At 41.4% G+C, this 23,342-nt stretch overlaps 1 protein-coding gene across 5 annotated transcripts in view; it reads right to left on the bottom strand.

Annotated features, from left to right (window-relative positions):
* Window positions 1-23,342, bottom strand: part of LOC137502690 (uncharacterized) — a 91,205-nt gene that overhangs the window by 40,248 nt on the left and 27,615 nt on the right. The window lies entirely within an intron of this gene.

The following is a 23,342-nucleotide window of genomic DNA, read 5'->3' as shown; positions in this document are numbered from 1 at the left end:
ATCGGTGAAGTACAGCTGCAGTACAGCGGATATTGGCTTTAAAAATTGGAAGTGAGTTGTAGGGCATCAGCTGTTCTAAATCACTTGCGTCAGCACCCGAGGTCATTGACCCCTAGTGTAGTAGTATGACTATGTCGATTCTCGGATTTTTGCATAAGTGAGCAAGCCTAAAGTCATAGACGCCATCTTGGAGGGGCCTAAACTCACTTTAACGGCCTGTTGCACTTCCCGACGCTCATTTTGCATAAGAGAGCCAGTCTAACTTCACAGTCGCCATCATGGAGGAGGCTAACCTCAGTTTTACGGGCAGATGTCCTGGTCGGCGCGGACAGGTGCCATCTAAGTTGGGCCTAACCTCAGTTTTACGGCTAGAAGCCATCCCAGACGTGGACAGTCGCCATATAGGAGGGGCATAACCTCCCTCCTCCTTCTTAACAGGCTGCCCTTCCCGGCATCAATCACGCAATATGGCGGATATACACGGGCTCTTATGGAGAAAGCTGGCTCAGAGGAGACAGGATTTAAAGAGATGACTAGGGGCGATTGCGCAAGATGGCAACTATCTGTCAACTTAATTACGTCGAGCGCGGAATTTAAAATCCACGTGCTGTTGACAACTGTCATTTGGACAGGCCATAACCACATGGACGCTGATTTTAAGGATAAGAGGATGAGTCAAATATTACCTTTAACCAGATATACTTACGTTATGGTATTAAGCTGGAAACCATTGTGTAGCGTTGTCCTCTTGTTCTTTTTAACTCATAATATGATGTGTCGCATAACTTTTTACTTACCCTTTTCACTCTATTCGATTGATAAAGAAACGAGGAGAGAGCGTTAGGAGGAGGAGGAGTGAGAAGGAAATGCTGTATTTATCCATCCGACAACAAAAACATGTTAAACATCTGTACAGGATCAATTCTGTTACAGAGGACTTTTGTTATCTTACAGTAAAGATTAAGATTCGAACCCTGTTCCCATTCTATCCAACATTAGAAAAATATCTTAATACATGCATTATGGAATTAAAAATATAATATCTATGCTTAAAACAGGCTATACAGGATAAAAAACGCACTTCTTTAAGATATATATGCAATCAGCACACACGCAAAGATTCGGAATTGATTGTAGAACAAACAAATGCTGTATGTCTCCATCCGAAAAGCCAAACATGTTGACTATTTGACAGCATACATTTCCTATCGTGTTCTGAACAGAAAATCTTACCTTGATTATAACGCAAACAAAATAGTTACCGCAACAGAATAACAAAAATTCGTGGGATTCGAACTCTGTTCCCATTCTAGGAGAAAAAATCTCAATTACATGCATTACGGTATTCGAACACTACTCTCTTTTTTAAGACAGGCTATACATGATAACCAACGAACTTCTTTAAGTTATATATGCAATCAGCACTCACGCAAAAAATCTAGAAATGAATGAAGGACCAACAAATGTTGTATGTCTCCATCCGACAACAAAAATATGTTTATTATTAGACATTATACATTCCTACAGTGTTCTTAACAGAAGAAACTTATCTTGATTACATCGCAAACACAATAGTTACCGTAACACAGTAAAATATCATGGGATTCGAATTCTGTTACCTTTCTATTCATCATTAGAAAAATCCTAACCGCGTAGCCAATTCGCTCGGTATAGTTGTGGGAGTAAGAAAAGCAAATGCTGTATGTCTCCATCCGACAAGACAAAACATGTTGACTATTAGACATTATGCATTTCCTATCGTGTTCTGAACAGAAACACATACCTTGAATATAACGCAAACAAAATAGTTACTGTAACAGAATACTAAGTCATGGGATTCGAACTATGTTCTCTTTCTATTAGAAAAATCTCTAATACATGCATTATGGGTTTCATTCATGTAGCAGGGGATACCATGAAAAATATTTGTCTTACGTATAATTCTACATCGTATTGTGTTAAGGGGAAGGATTTGCGAGATTCGAACACTGACATATGCAACAGAAAAAAATCTGTGTTACAGATATGATTTCGGACTGTTATTTAGTTACCGTAACAGAATAAATAACCATTGATTCAAACCCTTTTCTCTTAACGCAAACACAATAATTACCGTAACAGAATTAAAAAATCATGGGATTCGAACTTTGATCCCTTTCTATTAGAAGACATTGACGCATGCAACAGAAAAAGTGTGTATTACAGATATAGATTACGAACTCTGATTTAGTTACCGTAACAGAATAAAAAATCATAGATTCAAACCCTGTTCTCTTATCGCAAATATAATGTTTACCGCAGCAGAGTAAAAACCAACGGATTCCAAATTTGATCCATTTCTGTTCACTATTAGAAAAATGTCTAATATACGCATTATGGGATTCGAAAACTAATCTCTCTGTTGAAGACAGGTTATACATGATAACAAACGCACTTCTTTAAGTTATATATGCAATCATCTCCTACCTATAATTCTACGTCGTATTGTGTTAAAGAGATCGATTTTCGGGATTCTAGTTTTATATCATTAGAATAAAAAGGGAGAGGAACGGAAGTGTGATTGGTGTACAGTTGTAGTTCCTCTTAAATCAATAATCACTACCACCATGCGGATAAAATGATTTTGCGTCAGCTGTGAACGGAGGAGAGTGATCATTAATGTATTCATATATTGTTAACTTACCTTGTTTATAAAAGGATTTTACACCTTTAGTCAGTACTTACGTCAGACAAGGGGATACCACAATCTAATCTAGCTATAAATCTAACGTAGTCGCAAAAAAATTAATATGTTTCAATTAATAGCTCGGACGGCTACTCAGGCGACACCCATTTAGTCGACACTAACTATAGGCGTTTTATGTTTAAAACACTGAGTTTTTGATTGTGACATCTTAATCTTAAAGTTTGAACACTAGGGATATTTAATTGTCTACTGTTATGTTGACATTACCTGGTGAAAAATAGGAAACGACGTAAATCTATAACCATGGCTGACGGCATAGGTGATTGAAAGGTACAAATCTAGTATTTTGCTTAGCCGACAATGGAGTTCGACCCCCGCTGTCTCCGAATGCACCGAGTTTGATAGCTGCAGTCGCTTAAGTGCGGCCAGTATAAAGTAATCGGGAGATAGTGGTTTTCCGTGGTTTCCCATTTTCACACCAGGCAAATGCTGGGGCTGTACCTTAATTAAGACCACGGACGCTTCCTTCCCACTCCTAGGCCCTTCCTATCGCATCGTCGCCATAAGACCTATCTGTGTCGGTGAGACGTAAAGCAACTTGCAAAAAAAAACCTCCGAATTCAAGCTGATAGCTACGTGACTCAAACCACGCAGCCAGCGACCGCTGCTCAGCCCGACCAGGGTCCAATACATGTTACAGAATTCTGCCAATATTAATTATACACTTGAATCGTATTTGTATACATACCGTATACTTACATATTCATGTTTTAATCTCTAATGCGTGAGTGATGGAGTGCATTCAGTAAAAGAATGTGAACATTCTGCCTGCATGTCGCTACCATAACCGGATCTAACCCACGTATCGATGAAAGTTCAATATCTGTCTGCATTTTTACTACACTGCAAGATTCTGCCTGCCCGTCCGGATGTGACTTAGTATACGAAGCAATTTACACTTAGTATATAGTTCTATGCGGTGTAATAAAAGATTCCCATCATTCACTGAATGCAGTCCATTACTCGCGTATTAGAGATTACATTTAAAGCATGGAAGTGTAAGTATAAATTATGTATAAAAAATACGATTCCCAGCTAATAGTCGCCAAAGTATGAATATACATTTTAATAAGGCCGGATAGAATATGCTAAGTTGCAGACAGATAACGTTGAAGGTAACGGAATTTTGTCCTGCAGCCCCTCTAGATAAGAATAATAATAATCTCAACTCGGTAGAGCATTAATTTATCGGATTAAATTTTTACAATTTTCCTCTTTCTAATGAAAGAATGAATGTAGAGAGCCAGGTGGGACGACTGCATAAGCAGAAAAAGACACCCGTTTCCCTGTGGCGAGACACACATGTACACGCTCGCAGGGAGTCTCCCTGCACACATCCGATATATATCATGCAATGAGCAGAACACGCTATTTATTTATCAACTGAATGTATTTCAAATTTAAATAAGATTACTTCGCTTTATATGTAGGTATTGATAATCTCAAGTAAGCTAATAAATGTGTATGTGTATCTAAGTTTTACTGTGCAGAGTGATAGTGGTGATTACTGTTGTTTAAGAATGTGATCCGTATAAAAAAATTCCAACACCTCAACGTCTTCTAAAACCCTGTAGGAACGTAAAGCCGAAATTATCGATGTTTTCTATACGTGATTGCAGGTAGCGAATGCTGCTCAGCCTAGGAAGGCCTGCAGATTACGAGGTAATGTATGGTCAGCGTACATCGCTTCGCACTGGTCCTCATCATGAAACGCTACACGTGTATAACCAAATATCGCTAATCATTTTACCGAGAAGACGGGATTAATATTGTTAGAGTGATGTGTTAATCTCCCTTAGCATTTTCTTTGTGTTTTCCCTACCTCGGTGTATACGGTAGGTGTGTTTTTTCAAAGAGTGTTTAGGGTTCTGTGATTGTGTTTTAGCTTAGTAGCTGGGAGTGGAGTTGCTCACGTCCGTAGGTTTTAACCTAAAAGTACCCTACGCGTGCTTCCTGGGTGGTGCTAAGCGAGCAACAGCGATCAGGCTGCCAGACTATCCTAGTGATCTCCTGACTATTTTACATGAAAATGAAATATCATTCAAACGGTGCTTTTCAGAACCAACAGGCAAAGACTTTCGGGCCTACACTTAAAGTCCTTCATCTAAATATAGAAGGCATAAGCAAATCCAAATGCCAATACTTGTCAAGAATACTACGAGATGGAAAAATCGGTGTGGTTGCCATTCAGGAAACACATGCTGCGGATGAACACCAATTACAAATGAGAGGGCTAATATCGGGATATGATATCGTAGGTGCAACGTATCACCATATATATGGTACAGCTACATATGTCCGTAGTACTATTGAAAATGCCTCATTGCTCGCAGCTAGCTCAAAAGACGACATACATACAGTTGTCATCAAAGTTGGAGATGTCACCATCATAAACGTCTACAAGCCTCCACCTTCACCATGGCCCTCCCAAATTATTCAGGTGCAGGACCGTCCAGCCATCTACGTGGGTGACTTCAACAGTCACCATGAAGAATGGAAATGTAGTGCCACTGATTCTAATGGAGAAACTATCATGAACTGGGCTGAGGAACATAATATTCATCTTGTGTTTGACGCAAAAGATAGAGGAACATTTAGATCCGCTGTATGGAAACAGGAATACAACCCAGACCTATGTTTTGTTTCCAGTGATCAGAATAATCAACCTCTGCTCACATCACAGAAAGTACTTCAAGATTTCCCACATAGTCAACATCGACCTATATGTCTTGAGGTTGGAATGTAAATACCCCTGATAACTTCTTATCCTCGTCCACAATGGAACTTCAGGAAAGCAGACTGGAAAGCGTTCTCGTGTGACCTTGATAAATATGTTAGATGGATACCACCAACAAGTAACAATTATGAGAGATTTGTGGGTGCTGTAATTGTCACCGCAAAAAAATTCGTTCCTAGAGGCTATAGGAAGGAATATATTCCTGGCTGGACTGATGCAACTGAAAAGTTATACCAAGAATTCCTTGCCAGTGCTGAACAAGAAATAGGGGATGAACTGCTTCATAATCTAGATAATGCTCGAAGAGAAAGATGGACTGAAACTGTAACATCTATGAATTTCAGAGAATCGAGCAGAAAGGCATGGTCATTGTTATGGAAGCTTGGTGGGGCCACTCCCATCTTTCGTAAAAGTTCTGCAGTCACTCCAAACAAAATTGCAGCTCATATAGTTGATATGTCTAGATCACCGAGAGACATAAATCATACAAGGAACATCAAAAAACAATTAACCAGTCTTAAGTCCACAAGCCCCCCTGATTCAGAATACACTAGACCATTTATTGTGCAAGATATTGAGGCAGCTTTAAAAGACATAAAAACTGGTAAAGCACCGGGATTTGATGGGATTCATCCTGAGTTTCTAATTAATTGTGGAGCAAATACAAAATTATGGTTATCTAGGTTTCTAACCTACATTCTTAGAACAGGTATTCTACCTCGCTTATTTAAAACGAGTAAGTTAATAGCAATCTTAAAGCCAGGAAAGCCTAGTGATGCACCAGAGAGCTATAGACCAATAGTATTGCTTAATATATGCTATAAATTACTTGAAAGGCTAATCCTGAATAGAATTGCTACAAAAGTGTTGGAAACGATCCCTATTGAACAAGCAGGATTCAGGCCACAAAGAAGCTGTACTGACCAAGTCTTGTCACTAACTACCTTCATTGAAGCAGGATTCTAGCAAGGACTAAAGACTTCAGTAGCATTTATTGACTTAAAGGCAGCTTACGACACACTATGGAGAGAAGGTGTAATCAGCAAACTCCTTAAAATGATTCCATGCAGGAGTCTGGCTCATCTTATAAATAACATGCTGAGTGACAGAACATTTCGTGTAGTCTTGGGGGAAGAAATCAGCAAACCCAGCAAACTAAATAATGGACTCCCGCAAGGTTCAGTGCTTGCCCCACTCTTGTTCAGTTTATATATCTCAGATATACCATCCACAAGATCCAGAAAATTTGGGTATGCAGATGACTGGGCTCTTGCCACTAAAGACCTATGCTTCGAGCAGACAGAGGAAACGTTGAAAAAAGATCTCTCTGTTTTAGAAAAATACTTTCGAACATGGAGACTTCAACCAAGTATGAGTAAAACAGAAGTTTCTTGTTTTCATCTGAACAACCGAATGGCTTCAAGGGACCTCAAAGTATACTTCGATAACACTCTACTCCGCCACAATAGACACCCCAGATATCTAGGTGTTACACTCGACATAACACTGTCATTCCAAGAACATCTGAGAAAGAGCGCTGCCAAGATTCAGACACGTAACAACATAATTCAAAAACTGTGTGGTTCTTCTTGGGGTGCAAGTGCAACTACTCTGCGCTGCTCAGCTCTAAGTCTGGTTTACTCTACTGCGGAGTATTGTGCCCCCGTCTGGATGAACAGTCCTCATGTGAAGAGAATAGATGTTAAGTTAAATGACACAATGAGAATGATCACTGGCACGATCAGATCAACTGCAATTCAATGGTTGCCCGTACTAAGCTATATTCCTCCACCCCACCTCCGTAGAATAATTGCTCTGATGAATGAATACAATAAGATCCAGAATAATCAAAGATTGCCCATTGATGAGGATATCCCCCACCTACACATAGACAGACTTAAGTCAAGACGTCCACCCATCTGTACAGCGGAGAACCTTGTAGCCAGTCATTCAATCTGACTGAGAGATGGTCTAATGAATGGAGACAATTTGCTACAGCAGAATCGTTAGATATGCCGTGCATTACACAGAAGGTACCTGGCTTTGAACAACCTCGGAAAGGATGGTCCACATTAAACCGGATCCGGAATAACCATGGTGTGTGTGCAGAACTGCTGTATAAATGGAAGAAAAAGTCGTCATCCTGCTGCGACTGTGGTGCTGAGAGGCAAACTGTGAAGCACATCACACAAGAATGCCCTCTGAGACGTTTCAGTGGAGAAACAAGTGAATTTTTCCTGGCGACACCACAGGCGATTACCTATGTAAATAATGTAGATATAAACCTGTAATTTATTGTACTGATCATGTATATGCCATACGATAAATAAATAAAATAAATAGCTTAGTAGCTTTGTAATTAGGTTCGCGTAGCTATCAGCATGCATTCGAAGATAGCGGGGATCGAACCCTTCTGTCGGCTATGCAAAATACTAGGTTTGAACCTTTTTAATCTCCTATGTCGCCAGACATGATAATAGATTTATGTCGTTCATCAGCCATGATAGTAGATTTACGTAGTTTCCTATTTTATACCAGGTAATGTCAAAATTACAATAGACAATTAAATGTCTCTGGCGTTCAATTCTGTAATATTAAAACGTGAAATCAAAAATTCAGTGTACTAAACACAAAACACCTGTTGTAAGTGTCGACTAATAGGGGTTCGCCTCAGTATCCGTCCGAGCTATTCATCGACCATGTTCGATTTATAGCTGGATTAGATTGTGGTATCCCCTTTCCTGACGTAAGTAGTGACTAAAAGGGTAAAATCCTTTTATAAACAAGGTAAGTTAACAATATATGAATTCCGAACCCCCTCCTCCGCTCAAAGGTGACGTAAAACCATTTTATCTACATGGTGGTAGAGATTATTGATTTAAGAGGAAGTACAACTGTACACCAAACACACATCCGTCCCTCTCCCTTTTTATTCTAATTATATAGAACTAGAATCCCGCAACTCGATCTCCTTAACACAATAGGTAGGAGATGATTGCATATATAACTTAAAGAAGTGCGTTTGTTATCATTTGTAACCTGTTTTCAACACAGAGTTAGTGTTTGAATCCCAGTATGTACGTGTTAGAGGTTTTTCTAATATAAAGGGAACAGAGTTCGAATCCCGTGATTTTTTATTCTGTTACAGTAACTATGTGTTTGCGTTACAATGAAGGTTCGTTTTTCTGTTCAGAACACGATGGGAAATGTATATTGTCTAATAGTCAACATGTTTTGTCTTGTCGGATGGAGACATACAGCATATGCTTGACTTACTTCCACACCTATACCGACCGGGCGAGTTGGCCGTGCGCGTAGAGGCGCGCGGCTGTGAGCTTGCATCCGGGAGATAGTAGGTTCGAATCCCACTATCGGCAGCCCTGAAAATGGTTTTCCGTGGTTTCCCATTTTCACACCAGGCAAATGCTGGGGCTGTACCTTAATTAAGGCCACGGCCGCTTCCTTCCAACTCCTAGGCCTTTCCTATCCCATCGTCGCCATAAGACCTATCTGTGTCGGTGCGACGTAAAGCCCCTAGCAAAAAAAGAAACAAACACCTATACCGAGCGAATTGACTATGCGTTTAGTATTTTTCTAATGATGAATATAAAGGGAGCAGAGTTCGAATCCTAATCTTTACTGTAAGATAACAACAGTATCTCTATGTCCTCTGTAACAGGATTTTACCTGTACAGATGGTCAAACTGTTTTGTCTTGTCGGATAGAGATATACAATATTTGCTGTTCAATGCTCCTGCTCCTACCGCTACCTGCCCTTTTTCATCAATCGAATACAGTAAAAAGGGTATGTAAAACCTTATGCGACACATCATATTATGAGGTAAAATGAACAAGAGGACAACGCTACACAATGATTTCCAGCGTAATACCATAACGTAACTATATCTGGTAAAAGGGAATATTTGACTAAACCTCTTATCGTTAAAATCCGCGCCCATGTGGTTTTGACCTTTCAAGATGCCAGTTGTCGAAAACACATGGATTTTAATTTCCGCGCACCACGTAGTTAAGTTGGCAGATAGCCGCCATCATGCGCAGTCGCCCCTAGGCCGTCTCTTTAAATCCTATGTCTCCCTTGAGCCAACATTCTCTATAAGAGCCTATGTTTAGCTGCCATCTTGTGCAGTAGCTTCTTGCCTAGCTTTCATCATAAGGACGTGTGTATAGCCGCCACCTTGCGTAATCGCCCTTAGGTCATCTCCTTAAATCCTATGTATCCCCTGAGCCAGCCTTCTCTACAAGAGCCTCTGTATAGCCGCCATCTCCTGCAGTAGCCTCTGGGTCAGCTTTCTCCATAAAAGTCCGTGTATAGCCGCCATCTTGTGGAATTGAAGTCGGGAGGGGCAGCCTGGTAAGAAGGAGCAGGGATTTTTGGCCCCTCGAAGGTAGTGACTGTCCACGTCGGGAAAGGCATCTGCCTGTAAAACTAAGGTTAGGCCCCTCCAAGATGGCGACTGTGAGGTCAGATTGCCTCTCGCATGCAGAATCCGCTCCGGGAAGGGTATCTCGCAATATGGTTTCGGGAAGGGCATCTCACCGTAAACTGAGCTTAGTCCCTCCAGGATTGTGGCAGTGAGGTTAGGCATACACTATTATGTAAAATACATGTCGGGAAAGGCAACTTGCCGTAAAAATAAGGTTAAGTCCCTCCAAGATGAAGACTGTCAGGTTAGGCTTGCACTCTTAAACAAACTCCGCGTCGGGAAGGGCAACCGGCAGTTAAAGTGAGGTTAGGCTTCTCCAAGATGGCGTCTGCGGGATTAGGATTGCTCTCTTATGAAAAACTCCGCGAATCGGCGTAGCCATACTACTAGGGGCCAATGACCTCCGGTGGTTACTCTGCAGAAAATGTGCTGACGCCAATGATTTAGAACTGCTATTGCCCTTCTACACAAGTGCATATCGTACGGTATCCGAACCTGCGCTCCTTACGGTAGCAGCAGTACCACCGATTGACTTACTTTCCCTACAGAGACTGGAAGCAAGGAGAATTAGGAAAGAAATGCGCCAAGAAGTTGGCTTACGGCGAACGAATGGAACGATGGCAGCAAAGCTGGGAGGAAATCCCACGATGGAAATGGACTAAGCGGCTGATACCATGTTTAGCGAATTGCGTAGCACGGGCACACGGAAAAGCTAATTATTTCCTGACGCACCTCTTGACAGGCCATGGTTACTTTAGAAAATGTGTATATGGAATAGGCACAGCGAGCTATCCACTATGTATTGTAATGATGCTGACGATATACTGAACTCCTTCCTTGAATGTGAGCATTGGTCTACATGAAGAAGATGTTTGGAAGATGACCAAGGAAATTGACACCTGAATCTATTGTCCTAGCGATGTTACGGCCCATGAGTGTTGGGATCAGATAGCTGCGTACGCAGAAATTATCTTGCAAGAGCGAAAAAAATAAGAGGAGTATAATACAAAACCACGGTGCCGCCCTGAAGTAATGCGAGAGCGATTCCCGGGCAGACATGCGCGTGGTGCGAAAAGAGTGTGTGATTTTCAGTGGGTAACAATCCCATACGAACCCTCCACAAGTGCCTCATGAATGATCTCCCACAGTCTATCATAAAATATTGTTATTACTGAAATGACCATTATCCTTATTATTATTATTTTCTATGTATGTAAAAGAAGAGGCTGAAGTGATTTTGACAGAACGATTGAACCGATGGCCATCGTAAAGCTCATCGCCTGTATATTTGCAGAGTGCCTTTAAAAGCATAAAACATTGCTGTAAAGTGTTAAATTATTAGAGTAGCATTCTGATTCTCTAAATCGCTCGCCACTACTTCAAGGCGACCTGGACAGCGGTAGCGCTGGGGCATGCGGTGGTGGAAGGGGACAAGCTCGCATGAACAGTCGGACGTGTTCCGGTCTGTGTTTTGTTGGAGTCAATCAAGGAGAAGCTATTGGGTGCAGTGTCGCTGTCTCTTTGTAGCTTTACCTTTATTTCCTAGCTAGAAATATTGCCAGAGAAATGCGTAAGTCCCTTTTCCGTGTTGTAAATTTAACCCTGAGGATGTAAACTTCTTCCTCTCCGGTACTTAGGAAAGTTAGTCGATCCTCCGCGTCATAACTCACTGTCAAGGAAGTCGAGCCTAACTCTAGAGAGCTGCCTCAGGGGCTCACAACTTGTAACTTATAACCTATTAGTATAATTAGCCTGACATTCGAGAAATGAGACAAGGGCTACAATGCAAAATGACTGCTATACTTTATTTGTATAGGCCTTACATAGAGGGCTGCCTCAGGGGCTCAGAACTTGTAACTTATGACTTATTAGTTTTACCATCCTAACTTTCGAGGGTCTGAGGTAAGGGCTACTATGGAAGGTAACTGCTATACTCTATTCGTATAGATCTAACTAGGGAGCTGCCTCAAGGGCTCACAACATGCAGCTTTTGACCTAATAGTTTTATCAGCCTGACATTCGAGAACTGAGTCAAGTACTGTGATGCGAGATAGCTGCTATACTGTATTCTCATGGACAAACTCTAGAAAGGGGCTTACAACTTGTAACTTATGGCGTATTACTTTTATCGCCTAAAGTTTGGGAACTGAGGCAGGGGCTACTAGGCAAGGTAGCTGATGTACATTGGTCACATTAAACTAATTTTAAGGAGCTGCGCTATCGCTCATCCTTCTAAACAGCTATCCTTCATAACTATAGTCTAGCACAGGAGCTAGTGGTGATACATGAGCTATATCCCACTAACATGGGGGAAGAATTGCTAGGGCTTTTTCGATTATTGGGCTAATGCGGCGGGTTTTATCCTCCTAACTGTGTACCCTTCCTAACATCAGTGTAGCGCAGGGGCTCTTGCTTATATTTAGGCTCTTATGGGACTAACCCTGTGGGGGAGCTGCACTAGGACTCTCGAGGCAGGATAGTCGCTTAAAGCTAAGAGCATAATCAGAATGATGAGATGTAGATAAACATAGAATGTAGTTATAACCTAAATTTGTAACCCTGTTAGAAGTGATAAAGTCATTCAGTGTAGGATTGCAAAATGCCGAACTGAAAAAATGATCGTGGTACACACATGGGGGGGAATGGAACCCAGGGACCACGCCTTATCAGAAGGGCAGAAGGACGAAAGGACACTTCCTCCTCCTCACCACGCCCTCCTCCTCCTAGGGATAAAAGGCTAAGGGGCTAATGGGGCAAAGCGCTAATGGGCTAAAAGGTAAAAGGTAAAAGGCTAAAGGGCTAAGAGGCTAAGGAGCTAATGGGCTAATGGCATAAAGGGATAATGGGCTAAAGGGCAGAGGGGCTAAAATTCTAAAGGGCTAATGGGCTGAAGGGCTTATGGGCTAATAGGCTAAAGGGCAAAATGACTTACACATTTGTAGTATTTATGGTGCCTCCCCTCTCTTTACCCGGGGTTTGAGACAGGTTGTACAGCTAGAGGCGGAGTTAACACCAAAAGGAAGGGAGGATGTTGGAAAAAAATAGTCTGTAACAATACAGCTAATCGATCTACTATATGCTTCAGAAGGATGACTTTGGTGAGGGCGAGAGTGAGAGCTGGGAATGTAGGAAGGTGTGTAGGCTGTTGTACATTCGAGAGAGAGCTTGCAGGTAAGGACTTCACTTTCAAGAGCTATTGCTGAATACTACCTGCACGACGTAATTCTTGCTCTATTTCAAAAATATATGCTTTATACTCTGTCGAACCAGCATCTTCATAGGCTCCTAGCAGTTGTAAACGTCTTACGAGTACGTTAGGGTCTTTAGAGTATCTTACGTCTACATGGGGTAACAGAGGCATGTTGTGAACTTTGAGCCTTCATACAGACGGTCGGTATGTAGGGACTTGTTTTGATGTAATATGTGCTTCTGCCGTAGCGTTTCCAGGTATAAACTTAAGTTGTTTTGATGGCAAAGAAGCGTTGAAATCTTCTTCTATTTCATCTTGCATCTCTTCTTGAGACGTTCTCACGTCGACAGAACGTGTAGTTGGTTTAGAAACTGAAGTAAAATCATAATGCACTAATGGCAAAGAAACATTGAAATCAGCTTTTTTTCTACTTCTCCTTTTCCTTTATTATTACTATTATTACCAGCATCCTCAGCATCATCATCATCATCATCCTGCTTATCTTCATTTCAAAATTTGTGCTTAGTAACAGAACTTGTAGCAGGCCTGGACAACAGAAGAGGAATAAAAGTCTCTCGCAGTGGTGTACTTTTTAAGAATAAATCAGTATTTGCTTGAATACGGTTGAGCTGTTTGTATTTTCTTATCGATGAAGCTACATTACACGCGGCTTCGTGACGTTGAGCGTTGTAAGCATTCTTGAACTCTGTTCTAAAATATTTGCATTTAAATGTTGTCCAACAAGATATCTCATGACGTCTCTTGTGATAGCCTCGGGAAAGATGTTTAAACACTCTTTGCAAATATAGCTAGATATGGGTTATTCTATGACGGATTTTATCTTCTGATAACATATTCTTCTTTAAAAGATACAAGTTAAATCTGGTAGGCACTTGCTACTCTCTACTTCCTCGATCTGAACAGCTGAATGATTAACAGTTAACTAACGCAAAGGCGTAAAACATATCTTATACACCTTATAAGGGTTAGGTGTGGAGATTAGAAGAGGTAGTCAAGGAAGTGGGAAGCAGAGAAGTTATACACTGCCAACATGCCAGCAGTGAGGTTAACGACGTTCTCTTGTCCAACACTGTGAGGTTAGGTGCCAACAAGTTAAACGCTTCCATCTTGACGGCTGTTTAAATTCCGCGCTCAAGTAGTTATAATGGCAGCATTGAGGTTAGGGTCTGTCAACGAAGCGGCAGTGAGGATAGCCATGTTCGAAATCCGCACCAAACTCGTGGACGTAGTTAGGACATGTCAAGATGGAAGCGGTTAACTTCTCGGACCCTAAATTCACTTTTTGGAGAAGCGAGCATCGCTAACCTCACTGCTTGCATCCTGGCAGGGCCTAACCTCACTGCTTCCCTCTTCCTTGACTATCCCTACTAAACTCCACACCTACACGTGTATGAGGTTTAAAATATAGGTTTTACGCTTTTGTTCTTCTACTGTTAATCTTTAAGCTGTTCACATCGTGAAAGTAGAGAGTAGCAAGTGTCTAGTAGATTTAACTTGTACCTTTTCAAGAAGAATATGTTAGCAGAAGACAAAGTCTGTCATGGAACAACCCATTCCTAGCTATATTTGCAAAGAGTGTGGAGAAATATTTCCCCGAAACTTTCACAAGGGACGTCATGAGATAAATTGTAGAACAATTTTTAAATTCAAATATTGTAGAAGAGAGTTCAGGAACGCTTACAACGCTCAACGTCACGTAGCCGCGTGTGAGGTAACTTCATCGAGAAGAAAATACAAAGAGCTCAACCCTATTCGAGGACATACTGATTTATTTTAAAAAAGTACACCTCTGTGAGAGATTTTTAATTCTCCCTTGTTGTCCAGGCATGCTACAAGTTCTGTTACACTTTCTGTCGCAGTTCAAATATCTCAAGAAGGGATCCAATATAAATTAGAAAATATCTCAACGCTTCTTTGCTATCAAAACAAGTTAAGTTTGTACCTGAAACGCTACTGCAAAAGCACATATTACATCAAAACAAGTCCCTACATAACCAACTGTCTGTATGCAGGCTCAAAGTTCACAACATGCCTCTGTTACCCCATCTAGACGTAAGATACTGTAAAGACCCCAACGTACAGGTAAAACGTTTACAAGTGCTAAGAGCCTATGAAGATGCTGATTAGACAGAGTATAAAGCAGATATTTTCGAAATAGAGCAAGAATTACGTCATAAATGTATTATTCAGTTATAGCTCTTCAAGGTGGAGACCTTACCTGCAAGCTCTTTCTCGACAGTACAACGGCCTATACACCATCCTACCTTCCCAGCTATCACCCTCACCCTCGCCTGAGTCATCCTTCGGTAGCATGTAGTGGATCGACTAACTGTGTTTCCAACATCATCCCTCCCTTAGGGTGTTAACTCCGCCTCTAGCTGTGGAGCCGGTCTCCAGCTCCGGATAAAAAGAGGAGGGGTACCCTAAATACTACGCAAATGTTAGCCATTTCTCCTTTAGCCCATTAGCCCCTTTGCCCTTTAGCTCCTTAGCACTTCAGCCCATTAGCCCTTTAGCTTTTTAGACCTTTTGCCCTTTAGCCCATTAGCCCTTTAAACCATTAACCCTTTAGCCTTTTGCCCTTTATCCCACTAGCGCTTTGCCTAATTGGCCCGTTAGCCCCTTATCCCTAGGAGGGGAAGGGCGCTGTGAGGAGGAGGAGGAGGAGGAAAAAGTGTCCTTTCGTTCTTTTTCCCTTATGGTAAGACGTGACCCCTAGGTTCCATTCCCTACCACGTGGGGAGAACGACACTTTTTCGGTTCAGCATTTTGCAACCCTACACTGAATGAACTTTATCACTTCTAACAGGATTACAAAGTTAGGTTATAACAAAATCCAATGTTTATCTACATCTCATCATTCTGATTATGCTTTGAGGTTTGAACGACTATCCTTCCTCGAGAGTCCCAGTGCAGCTCTCCCCAGGTTTATTCCCATAAGAGCCTATGAATAAACAAGAGCCCCTGCGGTACACTGATGTTACGAAGGGTGTCCGGTTAGGTGGATAAACCCGCGCATTACTCCAATACTCGAAAAAGCCCTAGCAATGCTCCCGCCACAAGTTAGTGGCATAAAGCTCATATGTCCGACTCATTGGCTGAACGGTTATACTTACTGGCCTTCGGTTCAGAGGGCCCCGGGTTCGATTCCTGGCCGGGTCGGGGATTTTAACCTTAATTGGCTAATTTCAATGGCACGGGGCTGGTTGTATGTGTTGTCTTCATCATCATTTCATCATCACAGCGCGCAGGTCGCCTACGGGAGTCAAATAGAAAGACCTGCAGCTGGCGAGCCGAACCCGTCCTGGGATATCTCGGCACTAAAAGCCATACGACATTCCAAAGCTCATGTATCACCACTAGCTCCTGTGCTAGACTAAAGTTATAAAGTGTTGCTGTTTAGAAGGACGAGCGATAGCGCAGCTCCTTAAAGTTAGTCTAATATAACCAATGCACAGCAGTTATCTTGCCTCGTAGCCCCTGCCCCAGCTCCCAAAATTTAGCCGATACAAATAATATGCCATGAATTACAAGTTATAAGCCCCTTTCTAGAGTTAGGTCCATGAGAATACAGTATAACGTCTATTTTGCAATAGCAGCACTTGCCTCAGTTCTCGAATGTAAGGCTGATCAAACTAATAAGTCATAAGTTACAAGTTGTGAATTCCTGAGGCAGCCATCTTGTTAAGGCCTATACGAATAAAGTATAGCAGTCATCTTGCATAGCAGCCAGTGTCTCATTCATCGAATGTGAGCTCCTGAGGCAGCTCTGTAGGTTTAGGCTTATAAGAACAATGTATCGCCATTAGCTCCTGGTCCATCTCCTTAAGTTTAGTCTCCTATACCCAATGTATAGCAACCATCTTTCTTCAGGGGCCCAAGCACTAGGAAGTTGTACGCAGGCATCATCTTGCGCAATCGCCACTAGGCCATCTCTTTAAATCCTATGTCTCCCCTAGGCCAGTTTCCTCCATAAGAGCCTATGTATAGCCGCCATCTTTCGCAGTAGCCGCTCGGCCAGTTTTCTCCATAAGAGTCCGTGTATAGCCGCCATCTTGCGCAATTGCCCCTAGGCCGTCTCATAAGAGACTATGTATAACCGCCATCTTGCACAGTAACCTCATAAGAGCCCGTATATATACACCATCATGTGTAATTGACGTCGGGAATGTCTTCTGGCCGTAAACTAGGGCTCTGTGTAGTTAGTTTCCTCCAGGTGGTTAGCTGTGCTCACTTATGCGCATCCCTATTGGTCTACTACTTAAGATGGCGTCGAGAGAATACCCATTGCGCTACTACTCAAGATGGCGTCAGTAAGGGTATATGGCCATAAAACTGTGGTTAGGCCGCTCCAAGATCGCGACTGTAAGGTTAGGTATGCTCTCTTGTGCAAAATCTGCGTCGGGAGGGGCATCTAGCAAGATGGCGTCGGGATGGGCATCTCGTCGTAAACTGAGGTTAGGCTCTTCCAAGTTAGCGACTCTGAGGTTAGGCTTGCTCACTTGCGCGTAGAAAGTAAGGTGAAGCTCCTCCGAGGTAGCGTCTGTGAGGTTAAGCATGCAGTCTTAGCGGGCATAGTCAATGACCTTGCCAGAGGTCAATGCGGCGGAGGCCTCTCCCGAGGGCCTGTGGAGGCAGCGGTACCATAACTCCTGGAAAATCACTACTGAGATGAATCACGTGATACATGATGTAGGAAGGGGGAAGGTGAAATTAGGTGACGGCGCATGGCCTACTCCTGTCGAATAGCAACAAGGTGTCTGCTCAAGGCGTTACATCCTCATCTCACGAACATATCGGAAGTGCGCCTCTTTGCCGATGATTGCGTCATATACCGGGAGATAAAGACAGAGGGGGATGAACTAGTGCTTCAGCAGGTTTTAGATACGATTGAAAAATGGGCGCGTGAAAATCGATTGGAAATCCGCGGCGGAAAGGCCAGAAATTGTGTTTCAGTAAAAAGAAAATGACAGGAAAGAGGAATTACGAAAATGGGGGAGAAAATGTTGTTAAAGTTTATAGTTGTAAGTACTTAGCTGTTACTACTAGAAAATAATTAAACTGCTCAGAGCAAGTGGAAAATGCAGTTAAGAAATCCTGGAGATCGTTACATTTTATTATGCGAAATCTCAAGAAAGCTAATTGTGGTGCCAAAAGTAAAGCTTATAAACGATTGGTAAGACCGATCCTCGAATATGGATCTGCGTGCTGGGATACGTACAGGGTTCAAAGGAGAGGGATGTGTTTCGTAACCGGAAATACGAGGAATAACATTAATTGGGAAAGTCTTGAATCTAGAGGAACTAGAGCTCGCCTCTGTGGTCTTTATAAGAGCTATAGGGAGGGGCTGCTTGGAATAGTAAAAGGAATAGGTTGGAACCTCCCTCATACTTATCGAGAAATGATCATAATCATAAAATTAGGGCCAGAAACAAGCATACGGACGTGTGAAAGATTTAACTCGTTAACAGGACCATAAATTTTCTTTTCTTGTGGTATTCTCTTACCAGGGAATTGCTTGTTGTACTCAAGTTGTTGTAGTTGTCGTTGTTATTGGGAATTACCAATGTTTTTAGCTTTATTATCACTTGTAATATTAAGCTAGTAGTAATTTCAACCTGTAGTGTTGCAAGCTTTAGGGTTAAGCACTGGGAAGTACTTAAGTTTTGTGTGAATTTATTTATGATTATGAAGGATTTAGAATTTTAAACTTAAGCTAGTAATATTTCTTGTAATTTTCCTTTCCAGGGATTCGCTTGTTGCACTGATGTTTTTCATGTAGGGCAATTGCATTTTTAACATTACTTTATTAACATTTTAATGTTAAGCTAGTAATAAAGTCAACTTATAGTAGTGTAACTGTCGTGTTAAGCTCTGGAAACACCTGTGTTGTGTATTAAATTTTATACGATAATACAAGTAAATGGTGGCATAATTAACAACATAAGATTTGCGGATGATACAGTCATCTTATGTGACAATTTTGAAGGTCTCCAACTCCTGCTCAATAATATTAGTGCAGTAAGTGAGGACATGGGACTAAAAATAAATGTAAACAAGACCAAGTTCATGATCTTCAGCAGACGTGCCAATGCTGAGGCAATCTTACAACTAAACAACCGACAGATTGAGGGAGTAACCGCTTTTAAATATCTGGGTGCCATTGTCACTGAACAACTTGATCCCGAGAAAGAAGTGAAACAGAGGATAGCAATAGCACGAAAAATATTTACAAAAATTAAATCTTTCTTTTGCAATGACTACTTAAATTTAAAACTTAGACAGAGGATGTTTAGTCTTGCTATATGGTGTGGAAACATGGACTCTCAAGAACATATCAGTGAAACGCTTGGAAGCCTTTGAAATGTGGATCCACCGTAGGATGGTCAGGATTTCATGGGTTGCACGACTAACGAACCAAGAAGTACTCAGAAGGGCAAGAGCAAGTCGGGAACTCGTTCAAACAATAAAACTCCGGAAGATCTCTTACCTTGGCCACATCCTTAGAAATGACCGTTACCTCATCTTACAGCGGATTGTACAAGGCAAAATACAGGGTCGAAGAGGTGTCGGGAGGAGGCGAACATCATGGCTTGGAAACATCAAAGAATGGACTGGAATTCACAGTGTTGAAAGACTTTTCCACCTAGCAAGAGATCGTTCTGCATTCGCCACAGTGATCGCCAACGTCAGGGGGACCTGATACGGTACTGTGAAGAAGAAGAAGAAGACGATAATGCCGGATCTAGAAGGTTGTAATAGTAGTACTTTCTGAAATTTTTCCCTCGAATTGCTAGTTGTACTCCCATTGATGTTGTTGGGTAGTTATGTTTTAAGTTTAATTGTACTTTACTTGTAGTGTTAAGCTAATAGTAAGCTCAACCTGTAGTATTGTAAGCCGTAGTGATAAGCACTGTAAAATACTTACGTTGTGTGTGAATTTGTATATGATGATGCTGGATTTAGAATGTTAAACTAGAAGCATTTCTTGTAATATTTTCTTTCCATATACTGTAGTTGTTTGTTGTACTCTTGTTGTTTGCCCGTTTCTTTGTTTGTTTGTTTGTTTGTCTGCTTGTTGTTGGGTAATTATGTTTATTTTATTATTACATTACTTTAAGTGACCATTACCACCGGAATATTTCCCATTTGCAATGTATTTGTTAATAATAATAATAATAATAACAATAATAATAATAATTGGCGTAGGGTTGTGGCGACCCCATCGCCCAGTGGGAAACCATTGCCTTCGTGATCTTTCCCAAAAGGTCACCAGTAGTTGTATTTTCAACTTGTAACCCTAGCATGATGGAACACACGCTACCAATGCAACTACGCAGGTCCGGTTTCTTCCGATCGTCGTATTCTGGGGGATCGGAAACATCACGCTTCAGAGAAGGATCGGAACTGCTCAAAATCTCTTCACCCCAAAAAAAGGAACTTCCTTGGTACTATTAACATCACCACACTGCTGAAAACTGGAAAGCTTAAACAACTGACTGACGCCCTGGACAAATTTGATATTCAAATCCTAGCGATCCAAGAAACCAGATTTCAAGATGAGAACATCTTTGACTCTGAAAACTTCAGGGTATTTAAGGGTAAACCAGCCATAAATATCAAGAGGAATTTATCAATACTTGGGACGGCCTTTGCAGTAAGGAATACTATCTTAGATTCAGTCACCGACTTTACATCACCATGTGAAAGAATCTCAGTGCTTACAGTGAAATCAAGCAACGAAGCATATGCCTTGATAAATGTCTATGCCCCCACTAACATAGACAATAAGAAAAATCCTCAGAAAGTAGAGTATTTTTGGGAACTGCTTGAAGAAACTACTAGCAAGATCCCTAAACATCAAGTTAAAATCTTATTAGGGTATTTCAATGCACAGGTTGGCAGAGAGAAGAAATACAGATAAATCATAGGATTCATCCTGCACATCGACAGACTAATAAGAATGGAGAACGTCGAATAAGCTTTTGTACATCATTCATGCTGAGACTCATGTCTACAAACTTTATAAAGCCTTTACATAAAAAGAAAACTTGGAGATCACCTAACCCATTACTAAGGGAATTCCAGATTGATCATGTTGCTATTTCCGTAAAGAATATGCTTGAGATTCAGAATGTTAAAGTACGGAAGGGAGTTGTCGCAAATCAAGGTTAAGTTCCAACCAAAACAGATCCAGACCAAAAGGCAACCGATTTCCAAGAGTGGATCCGGACTGTCTGAGGAAGAACGCTGACGTTTTCATACGTGACACACGACCAAGATCCTAAGGTGTGGCCAGACATTCGCAAAACATTACAGTCATCAGCAATGAAATTCGGACAGCCACTCAGGAAACGCAAACACAGATGGTGGAACACAACCTGTGATGAAACTATCAATGACAGAATCAAAGCATGGAATCAATGGAATGGACACCGAACAGTCGACAGATGGCACAATTTCCTTAAGACTCAAAAACTGACCTCAGAAACAATCCGCTGCGAAAAATGTACATACAAGAAAAACAGACTCGCAGAGATAGAACAGGATTTCCGGAAAAACTACACGCGGAGTTTCTACAAACCATTTTGTGATGACTTATCAGAGTACAAACCACCAACACTAAGTTTTCGTCGACCTAACGGAACACTAGAGACAAACAGTAAAGAGAACAGCAAGATACTGGCTGACTATTTCCAAAATCTACTGAACTGCGATCCACCAATTGAAAGACTACAGTTTGAAAAACCTCCACCAAACCCAGAAACACAGCCCCCAACAACCCAAGAAATTGAAGAGATAATCCAATCGCTCAAAAATAATAAAGCTCCTAGGAACGATGGCATAACTGCAGTGTCGTTGAAAATAGGAGGAGATTACCTCATCAGAAGAATTCATACACTATTAACAGAAATATGGGAGACCATGATGATTCCGAAGGACTGGAAGAATGCCATTATCCATCCGTTACATAAGAAAGGCGATCGAGCGGTCCCCAACAACTACAGAGGCGTATCTCTTTTACCAGTTATATCCAAGGTTTTATCTAAAGCGCTATTAAACAGAGCAGGACAACAAACAGATCATTCGATTGGTGAAAACCAAGCAGACTTCAGAAAATGTAGATCATGTTCTAAGTAAATTTGGAGTCTGAAGACGGTATTAAGGACACGCCGCAGTACCACCACATTTGTCATATTTGTGGACTTTAAAAAGGCGTATGACTCTATCGACAGACAAACTGTTGTGGACATCGTAGCAGAGATCAGTGTGGACAAGAAGACCACAGAATTAATCCGTCAGACTCGCACAGACACAACATCTCAAGTGAAGTTTCTAGGTGAACTATCAGAGCCTTTTGAAGTGCATACAGGAGTTCAACAAGGAGATGACCTCTCGCCAATCCTTTTTAAATTAGTGTTAGATAAAGTCATCAGGGAATGGGGAAAAGAAATCGAAGGTATAAACATTGGTACTCGGGGAAAAAGAATTAACGTGAAGTGCCTAGCTTTTGCTGATGATCTAGCTATCTTTACCAAGACTAGTGAAGAAACCAGGTATACCATAGAGAAGTTACACAAGGTAGCAACAAAGACAGGCCTCCAGGGCCTCCGGATATCGTATGAGAAGACTCATATCATGGTTAATGGACACCAGAATATCCAAAGATCCCCACTACAGACAAATTATGGAATAATCACACAGGTCCCTTCCTTCAAATATCTGGGAGAAATCATTGTAAAATCCATATTGGACAAGGAAAGCTAATTTAGAAGAGCCATCAAACTCCTGAAAGCATACCGAATAACAGGGAAAAACTACAATAAAATAGTGATGTCAGAAGATGCAAAACTTCGGCATTACAAGACTGTTGTTCTTCCGGAAGCCTTGTATGCCTCAGAAACCACATCCCTAGGAGGCCACTCTAAAATTGATGGAACTGAAAAACAAGAACGAAAAATTGTTAGGAAAATATATGGCCCCGTTCATGTAAATGTTATATGGATCAAAAGGAAAACTGTAGATTTGTACAAAGCAATCGACAAGTTCACCGATACCGTACGCAGGAGGCGATTGAAATTCTATGGCCACATCTGTAGAATGGACGACACTAGATATGAAAAAAAAATGCTTGGTATAATTAAATCAAAGAAGGTCAAAATAAGCTGGTTAGAGGTAATAAAGCAGGGATTAAAATAAACT

The sequence above is a fragment of the Anabrus simplex genome, chromosome 11 (assembly GCF_040414725.1).
Source record: "Anabrus simplex isolate iqAnaSimp1 chromosome 11, ASM4041472v1, whole genome shotgun sequence".
Classification (NCBI taxonomy): domain Eukaryota; kingdom Metazoa; phylum Arthropoda; class Insecta; order Orthoptera; family Tettigoniidae; genus Anabrus; species Anabrus simplex.
Note: the sequence above shows the minus strand (reverse complement) of the source record. Positions and strands in the feature narration are given on the sequence as shown.